Below are 10,018 nucleotides of genomic sequence, written 5' to 3' on the forward strand. Positions count from 1 at the left end.
GCCGCCTTTGGCTAAATTGTGGCCCGTAGCATAATTTTATTTTGAGATATTCTTATTCATTCATTCGTTCATTGGCGTTTTACATGTTGGTTATTCATGAAGAGCTTGTGATCTGCATATAGAGTGGGGCGGCCCTGGATATAAGGCAACATGCTCAAGCAGCCATGCTGAGCAATGTGCCTATGTGGCGAGCATCTTAGTGGGGGCCACTTTCCTATTTAAAGGGACCTATGATGAATTTTTGTCTTTTCATGACCAATAAATGTCGTTACAATTTTGGATCATTGTGTTGAACAATGTCAGAGCATCAAATCATAAGGTTTATGCATTCTGGCATGAGCCTGCACGCAGTTTTGGATGCCTCTGCTAAGTTTTTAGTCTGGCTACTTTATGACGTCAACGCGAGGTGGGCGTATTTATTGGGGCATTAAGTCAAGCTCTCAGCCAGAGGAGGAGGCCTCTGATTCCGGCTTTGAGGAAACAAAAAAAGGTAGTTAATACTTGTCTTTTAATACTGTCTTTTACTGAGGTGGCTAACTATGATGTGTGCAGTTTATCAAAGCAACAATCAAACAATCGGAACATTCCCGTCGTATCAATTCCTAGATATGGTCGTAATTATACTGAATGCACTGGGCATAATAAACACAACATTATTAATATTGCTATTACGGATAATTTGATCAAAAATTCCCTAAAACAGCCCACTACCTATAATATAGGTTTTTTAAACATAAGATCATTGTCTCCCAAAACGTTGTTAGTTAATGATATCATCAGAGACAACAATCTTAACGTCATCGGTCTCAGTGAAACCTGGCTTAAACCAAACGACTTTTTTGCGCTAAATGAGGCATGTCCTCCTAACTTTACACATGCGCATATTGCCCGTCCGCTTAAAAGGGGTGGGGGGGTCGCACTAATATACAACGAAAACTTTAACCTTAGTCCTAACATAAATAATAAATATAAATCGTTTGAGGTGCTTACTATGAGGTCTGTCACACCGCTGCCTCTACACCTGGCTGTTATCTACCGCCCCCCAGGGCCCTATTCGGACTTTATCAATGAATTCTCAGAGTTCGTTGCTGATCTAGTGACACACGCCGATAATATAATCATAATGGGGGACTTTAATATCCATATGAATACCCCATCGGACCCACCGTGCGTAGCGCTCCAGACTATAATTGATAGCTGTGGTCTCACACAAATAATAAATGAACCCACGCATCGCAACGGTAATACGATAGACCTAGTGCTTGTCAGGGGTATCACCGCTTCCAAAGTTACGATACTCCCGTATACTAAAGTATTGTCCGATCATTACCTTATAAAATTCGAGGTTCAGACGCATGTTCGTCAAACTAATAATAATAATAACTGCTATAGCAGCCGCAACATTAATACGGCCACAACGACAACTCTTGCTGACCTACTGCCCTCGGTAATGGCACCATTCCCAAAGTATGTGGGCTCTATTGATAACCTCACTAACAACTTTAACGACGCCCTGCGCGAAACCATTGATAACATAGCACCGCTAAAGTTAAAAAAGGCTCCAAAAAAGCGCACCCCGTGGTTTACAGAAGAAACTAGGGCTCAGAAATTATTATGCAGAAAGCTGGAACGCAAATGGCGCACGACTAAACTTGAGGTGCACCATAAAGCATTTAGTGATGGTTTAATAACTTATAAACGCATGCTTACCTTAGCTAAAGCTAATTATTACTCAAATCTCATCCACCGTAATAAAAACGATCCTAAATTTTTGTTTAGTACAGTAGCATCGCTAACCCAACAAGGGACTCCTTCCAGTAGCTCCACCCACTCAGCTGATGACTTTATGCAATTCTTTAGTAAGAAAATTGAAGTCATTAGAAAGGAGATTAAAGACAATGCGTCCCAGCTACAACGGGGTTCTATTAACACTGACACGATTGTATATACGGCGGATACAGCCCTCCAAAATAGTTTCTCTCGTTTTGAGGAAATAACATTAGAGGAATTGTTACAACGTGTAAATGGAATAAAACAAACAACATGTTCACTTGACCCTCTTCCTGGGAAACTGATCAAGGAGCTCTTTGTATTATTAGGTCCATCAGTGCTAAATATTATAAACTTATCACTTTCCTCGGGCACTGTTCCCCTAGCATTCAAAAAAGCGGTTATTCATCCTCTTCTTAAAAGACCTAACCTCGATCCTGACCTCATGGCAAACTACCGACCGGTGTCTCACCTTCCCTTTATTTCAAAAATCCTCGAAAAAATTGTTGCGGAGCAGTTAAATGAACACTTAGCGTCTAACAATCTATGTGAAACCTTTCAATCCGGTTTCAGGGCAAATCACTCGACGGAGACAGCCCTCGCAAAAATGACTAATGATCTATTGCTAACGATGGATTCTGATGCGTCATCTATGTTGCTGCTCCTCGATCTTAGCGCTGCTTTCGATACTGTCGATCATAATATTTTGTTAGAACGTATCAAAACACGAATTGGTATGTCAGACTTAGCCCTGTCTTGGTTTAACTCTTATCTTACTGATAGGATGCAGTGTGTCTCCCATAACAATGTGACCTCGGACTACGTTAAGGTAACGTGTGGAGTTCCCCAGGGTTCGGTCCTTGGCCCTGCACTCTTCAGCATCTACATGCTGCCGCTAGGTGACATCATACGCAAATACGGTGTTAGCTTTCACTGTTATGCTGATGACACCCAACTTTACATGCCCCTAAAGCTGACCAACACGCCGGATTGTAGTCAGCTGGAGGCGTGTCTTAATGAAATTAAACAATGGATGTCCGCTAACTTTTTGCAACTCAACGCCAAAAAAACGGAAATGCTGATTATCGGTCCTGCTAGACACCGAACTCTATTTAATAATACAACTCTAACATTTGACAACCAAACAATTAAACAAGGCGACACGGTAAAGAATCTGGGTATTATCTTCGACCCAACTCTCTCCTTTGAGGCACACATTAAAAGCGTTACTAAAACGGCCTTCTTTCATCTCCGCAATATCGCTAAAATTCGCTCCATTCTGTCCACTAAAGACGCTGAGATCATTATCCATGCGTTTGTTACGTCTCGCCTCGATTACTGTAACGTATTATTTTCGGGTCTCCCCATGTCTAGCATTAAAAGATTACAGTTGGTACAAAATGCGGCTGCTAGACTTTTGACAAGAACAAGAAAGTTTGATCACATTACGCCTGTACTGGCTCACCTGCACTGGCTTCCTGTGCACTTAAGATGTGACTTTAAGGTTTTACCACTTACGTATAAAATACTACACGGTCTAGCTCCATCCTATCTTGCCGATTGTATTGTACCATATGTCCCGGCAAGAAATCTGCGTTCAAAGGACTCCGGCTTATTAGTGATCCCCAAAGCCCAAAAAAAGTCTGCGGGCTGTAGAGCTTTTTCATTTCGGGCTCCAGTACTCTGGAATGCCCTCCCGGTAACAGTTCGAGATGCTACCTCAGTAGAAGCATTTAAGTCTCACCTTAAAACTCATTTGTATGCTCTAGCCTTTAAATAGACTCCCTTTTCAGACCAGTTGATCTGCCGTTTCTTTTCTTTTTCTTCTATGTCCCACTCTCCTTTGTGGAGGGAGTCCGGTCCGATCCGGTGGCCATGTACTGCTCGCCTGTGTATCGGCTGGGGACATCTCTGCGCTGCTGATCAGCCTCCTCTTGGGATGGTTTCCTGCTGGCTCCGCTGTGAACGGGACTCTCGCTGCTGTGTTGGATCCGCTTTGGACTGGACTCTCGCGACTGTGTTGGATCCATTATGGATTGATCTTTCACAGTATCATGTTCTCATAGTCATCATTGTCAACGACGTCCCACTGGGTCATTATTGTCACCGATGTCCCACTGGGTGTGAGTTTTCCTTGCCCTTATGTGGGCCTACCGAGGATGTCGTAGTGGTTTGTGCAGCCCTTTGAGACACTAGTGATTTAGGGCTATATAAGTAAACATTGATTGATTGATTGATGAATATCACATTCTAATTGTGATTTTTCTTTTTTTACACAGAAGAAAATGAAGAACTGTCCAATAGTTGGTTTAAATTGTATAAATTGTCACATGATTTAAAAAAAAAAAGTCTGGATTTTTAGTGTGAAAACAAAAAGCTTGTATGTTGATATGTTAAAGTTGAATTTATACACATATAATGTATTGTAACAGTATATCAATCCCAATGTACAGGTACTGTATGTATCCAGCTGTCACTTTGTATCCAGCCGTCCCTTTATATCTAGCCGTCCCTTTGTATCTAGCCATTATAACATCTAAAACAGAGCAAGGGAGGGAAAGGCTGAAATCTTTTTACATGGACATACTTGTATAAGTAAGTGCGGCACGCATTGACGTCACTGTGTTCCCACTTTTGAATAGACACAGCCTTAAGATAATTTTCTAATCTGCTTGCAGAGCTCAGTTTCAAATTCATGAACCTTATAGTACATGTACTGTTTTTTCTAGTAAATACAAATATACATATGATCAAAATGACAGTTGTTAGCTGTTAGCATGTCAAAAATGGTGGAAAATGTCTGTATCAGGATACTGCAGTAGTAAACAGTAGGGATGCAACGGTACTCGCTATAATCCGACTTTTATTTAAAAAATAAATGGTGATATTAATCGAGATCGGATGATATGAAAAAATTAATCGTGATCATTTGTTTTCCCATATCGTGCAGCCTTACTTTGTTTACAGGTAAGGTTAAGACTATTGATGGTTTTTACTGCACGTCACTGGGATAGGCTCCAGCAACAGATGGTAGAAAAGGATTCAATGAATAACGCCAATTGAAAATTTGTTACAGACCCTAAATTGTTAGTAGGCCTGCATTCATCTAAGATATGCTGCAGCTCCCGCATGATACTAAACAAAAACTAAAAGTCCAACTCATTTGCTTGTATCAATGCCCTTGCCCCCATTATTTATCCATCCTGTTATTTCTGCTGTCTCCGGGTGAAGGTTGCCCGATATACTTCCAATCCCAAGATGTGTAAGCTGACAGATGGAGGCGATCACAGACAGCCAGAAAGTTGTCACGACGGCGGATGGTGGAAAGTGTGAAGAATAACTCAGCAGGGATGCTGAGGAAGGTTATTTAAAGCAAGGAATAGTGCTGTCGAGTCTCACTTGAGTGGGCCTCAGGCTGTCAACATGACTTGTCTTTAATTACATAGGCTAAGATGTATGCCAGTCCCAGTTTGCGGTTGCTTTGAGCTGGCAAGGAGACGTCATGTTTGTAAGAGAGCTGGGAATAACTACAAAGTGGGAATAGCGAGGTAACAGCAGCGAGTGGGCTGTTGAGAACAGACGGGACAGCATGTGTGCACCAGGACGCTATGTCTGTGTGGGCTCCTACATCACGGCCATCCCTCCCTATACGCCACTACTGTGCATTTCGTGTGAAAATAAAATGTTAATGAATGAAAAGGCGCTACATGTGAAATGTCACCGCATACATTCCCAGCCCCTTTCTGCTCGTCAATGATAGGAATATGATGGGAAATTTGCCCAGCGCTGTTATTTGTTCACACACTAAAATGTTGGGTTATTTTGATAACCCAATTTATGGGTTGAGTTACATTTTGGAATTATTTTTATGAAGAGCAACCCATTTTTTGGGTTAAAAGAGTATTAGTTTAACTCATTATCGTTTTTTTCTGAATTATGAACAATTTTTGGGTTGTTTTACAGTAGGAATCCATTTTTAGATAAAAGGCTTTTTTTTTTTTAAATTAAAAAAGTTACTTTTTTCTTGAAGGGAATTTTATTATGGATTAATCTCATTTACATTATTTATACATCTTATGTACATGAAATGTGTCCTTTACCTTTTAAAGAGGTACTAAGTATTTGGGCATGCTGTATAGCACTGGTCCCCGACCTTTTTTGCACTACAGACCGGTTTAATGTGGGCATTATTTTCCGGGACCGGCTTACCACTTGTGCCAGATAAATACAGCAAAAATAAGTGCATGAAAAATACAAGTCAGAGTAACGCTGAATTGGGATCTAATTTCCTTGCAATGAGATGCAGATGGAAATCAGCCTTTGGCTACAATCTCTAACATTTATATTTTATATGTTCATGAATGTGCATTGTATCATGTTACACAGTTATAACAAATATAACAACTTCCTATGAGGAGTTGTATTGTACATCCATAAACCAGATTATTGTTGTGTCTAGTGGGACAGGCCAAAGTTAAGTCGGAGAAAATGCAGTACTGCGTCACGGAACAGTTGTTCAAAGATTCACTGACTTAGACGCGTGTTCAAGGCTGTTCCATTGTCAGATAATCAAGTCAGTACATCCATCAAGATACCCCTTTTGCCCCCTTACCATAAGTCTGCATCGATGCTGACTTAGCGTAAGGGTATTATCCACAGTTTATAGTGTTGTGAAGTCAAACACAAGGGATGTCATAGGTGTTGAAAAGAAAGAAAGAAAAACAAAGTAAACAAATGTAGTCAGAGTGAGCTTCGCCAGTCTCTTTATTCTCTTTATTGTTAATGGACGGGGGCTAAAAGAAGGAAAAAAAGTTCACCGATTTATATGTGAAGTTTATGATCATTGATTTGACCAAATCTGATCCAGGATTTTATTCCATTCATGTTGACAGCATCTGGAACCTCACACACTCTCACGCTCACTTAGAGCTGACCTCCGATCAATCAGTGAGTGTTTAGGTCTTGAGTCTTTAGGGTGTGGATTGGAATATGGCTTTTGATTCTTATTGGTTGTTTTTTCTGAATTTGGCAAATGAATAAAGTTAAAAAACAACAGGCAAAAATAATTTACAAGTAAAGTCCTGATATATGTGACATTATTTATACGGAAAAGGTTCAACACTGATATGCCTTGGCGAGAATGAGGACTCAGGTGCAGATGGGGTACAATTGACGCAGGCTTAATTTCAGCAGTTTCTTAGAACTCTCTTTAGACAGAGTGATTAAACAAATGACCACAAACTCTATACTTTATACACTAGAGTAAAAAAAAGAAACGTAGCACAGGGCATAAAACAAACGGAAAATCACTGCAGAGGGAGGAAAAAGGCAATAGCAAAATTCTACACTGATCTAATAACATAAAAACAATCTACGATTAGCTGTACAAAATCGCTCATGAAGAGGAGGAGACAAGAAGCTATAACCAGAAAGTACGCCTTTAAGAGCAAAGAAAACTACAAATTAAAGCATTTCAAGAGGAGGAAAAAAAAGGAAGGGAAAGCACTATTAAATTAGCTAAAAAAAAACTGACCCAAAAACTTTAGCAAATAAAAATCACTCTTCTTCAGATTTGATTGATTGATTGATTGATACTTTTATTAGTAGATTGCACAGTACAGTACATATTCCGTACAATTGACCACTAAATGGTAACACCCGAATAAGTTTTTCAACTTGTTTGAGTCGGGGTCCACGTTAATCAATTCACTGTACAAAGAAATCAAGGAATAGGGCGAGGCAATACTTAACAACTTGGGACAAGACTGTGGAAGACGGCTGGCGGTACAAGACAAGATAATATACTCTGGCAACAAGACAGGGGAAGACGAGGGCTGACACAGGTGGGCACAATGAGGCAATCAGGAAAGACATCAGACCAGTGACACAGGATGAAGAGCAAGTGGCCTGAAACGAGAGGAAGATTAGACTTTCAACATAAAACAGGAAGTTCGCCAGACAACACCAAAACAGGACTTCCCTCACCGCAATGCGAAAAAACCATTGTCCCAACTGAATACTGGCAAATAACTCAAAGAATTTCTAGGAGGTACTTGCAGGATACCCTCACCTTATCAGTGTAGGCCTGGTATGGGACCACTGGAACATGTTGCACACACGGTGCATACCGTACTTACATTTTAGGAGAGAGTGTTTTTGTTTTTCAAATTGTGCAGGCGTGGCTTGACCAAAAAGGACAGAAAGCTGCCTTCATTTGGTGATAACACGACACCGGGTAAATTCAAACCAACTTGTTGTTGTATTGCAAGAACCTGTGTTTCCTTTTCAGATAAATGATATCTGTTAATTTATTATACAGTAATTGTATGTTTCTGTTTTCCAGGTATCGAAAAGGTCTGAAGTTATTAGGCAAGTCAAGGTTATATAGTCTATTTTTTTTTTTACAAACTAAAACCAAACCAAAGTGCTATTCATAGCATCATAACAACATTTTCTTCTCATAGACTGGAGGGGCAAACATGCATTTGAAGTTGTTTGCAGATAAGAACACATCAATTTTTTGCAATATGGAAAATGGAAGAAATAATGTTTCAATTAAAGAACAACTGATTGAAACAGCTTCTGATGGGCGGGCTGGGAGTAATCCAGGGAAGGGGTGGAGAGTAATGGGAGTAATGGTGGACAGACTTGTAGGGTTAGTGGTAGAGGGATAGGGCTCTGGGGAAGTCTGTGAAGAATACAGAGTTCATTTTGGGATGAGTCTTTATTTTAAATACATGAAATACCATCCACACCATATTGATACCCTAAATATTACTGCCCTCCAGATGCCAAAGGGGAACTATCTCCGAGACGCTTGCTTGATATGGTGCCATAGAGGGTGTATAGTGTAGGCAAAAAGACTCTACGGCACACCAACCGGGCTGCCTTTATACACCTTATGCCAGTAAGTACAATTTTGCATGCTAGAAATTAAATATGAAATGGGGAAATGTTGCCATACCACAATTTTTATTATTTATTTTTTAACGGTATTTAAAATGTTAATTTTCTAACTTAGTGGTTCTAAACGGGTCCATCCTTGGGACTTTTTTTTGTCATGCACACATCTACGCCACACTCAAAATGTACCCACCAGTCAAGAACTGCTCAAACTAGATTTATTTTTTACTTTGTCCTATAGTTTACCACTGTTAATTTGCTGAGGATTAACTTTCACTTCCTTTTTTCTATCTTTATTTGTGTTTGTCTTAGGTTGGAACAAATATGGTGGAGTTTCTCCAGCAGGGCAAGCTTACCCCCCTGTCCCAGCCCTGGGAGAGCCTTTGTGTACAGTAAACCAACAGATATTTGACTAAATATATATTATTGTATAAAAAGTCATTATCATATCTTGTTTTTGAGTATATTTTAATGGAATAAAATAATTCTGATCAGCAGTAGGTAAGGAATAGGACAAACTTGCAGTAAAATGTATAATTTTTACCCAACTATTGGGTCAAGGAGTGCTGAATTGCGCAACCCAATAGTCGGGGTTGGATTAATCCAACATTGTAGTGAGCATAACTCAACTTTTGTGTTAAATAAATTAAACCCAATAGTTGGGTTAAGTATAAACCAACATTAAGACAGCATTACTCAACTTGTGGGTTAAATAATTCAACCCAAAAGTTTGTTTGGGAATAATCCAAAATTGAGTTATCATAACTCAACTTTTTGGTTAATAATTCAACCCAAAAGTTGGGTTGAAAAAAATAACTTAAAATGTTGAGTTAAAATACCCCAAATAAGGGTTATTTTTTGAACGAGCAGTTGGGGTAACATTGGATGAATTGATTAACATGGACCCCGACTTAAACAAGTTGAAAAACGTATTCGGTGTTACCATTAAGTGGTCAATTGTACGGAATATGTACTGAACTGTGCAATCTACTAATAAAAGTATCAATCAATCCAAAAAAATTGGGTTATTTTTTAACCCAACATTTTTTAGTTTATGGCGTGCATGTAGTGTTCGGTTCAAATTCTGTCTAGAGATTGATCAGGAATTAAAGCAAATATATGGTGCCCACCCACGGCTATTCCAAAAAAATAGAAATTTAAATTAAACGCACACCTTTTTTTTATCAGATTCTTTACTTAACATTTTAAACTCTTTTAAGGTTCTTAATTTGTATTCTGTTAATTTCTATTGCATTGATTTATATTATTGCTACTATTATTCTTACAATTCAAGTGTTTAATGATATGTTAGTTATATTTTATTTCATTTATATATATATATAAT

Source organism: Nerophis ophidion, linkage group LG12 (genome assembly GCF_033978795.1).
Source record: "Nerophis ophidion isolate RoL-2023_Sa linkage group LG12, RoL_Noph_v1.0, whole genome shotgun sequence".
In the NCBI taxonomy this organism is placed as follows: Eukaryota; Metazoa; Chordata; class Actinopteri; order Syngnathiformes; family Syngnathidae; genus Nerophis; species Nerophis ophidion.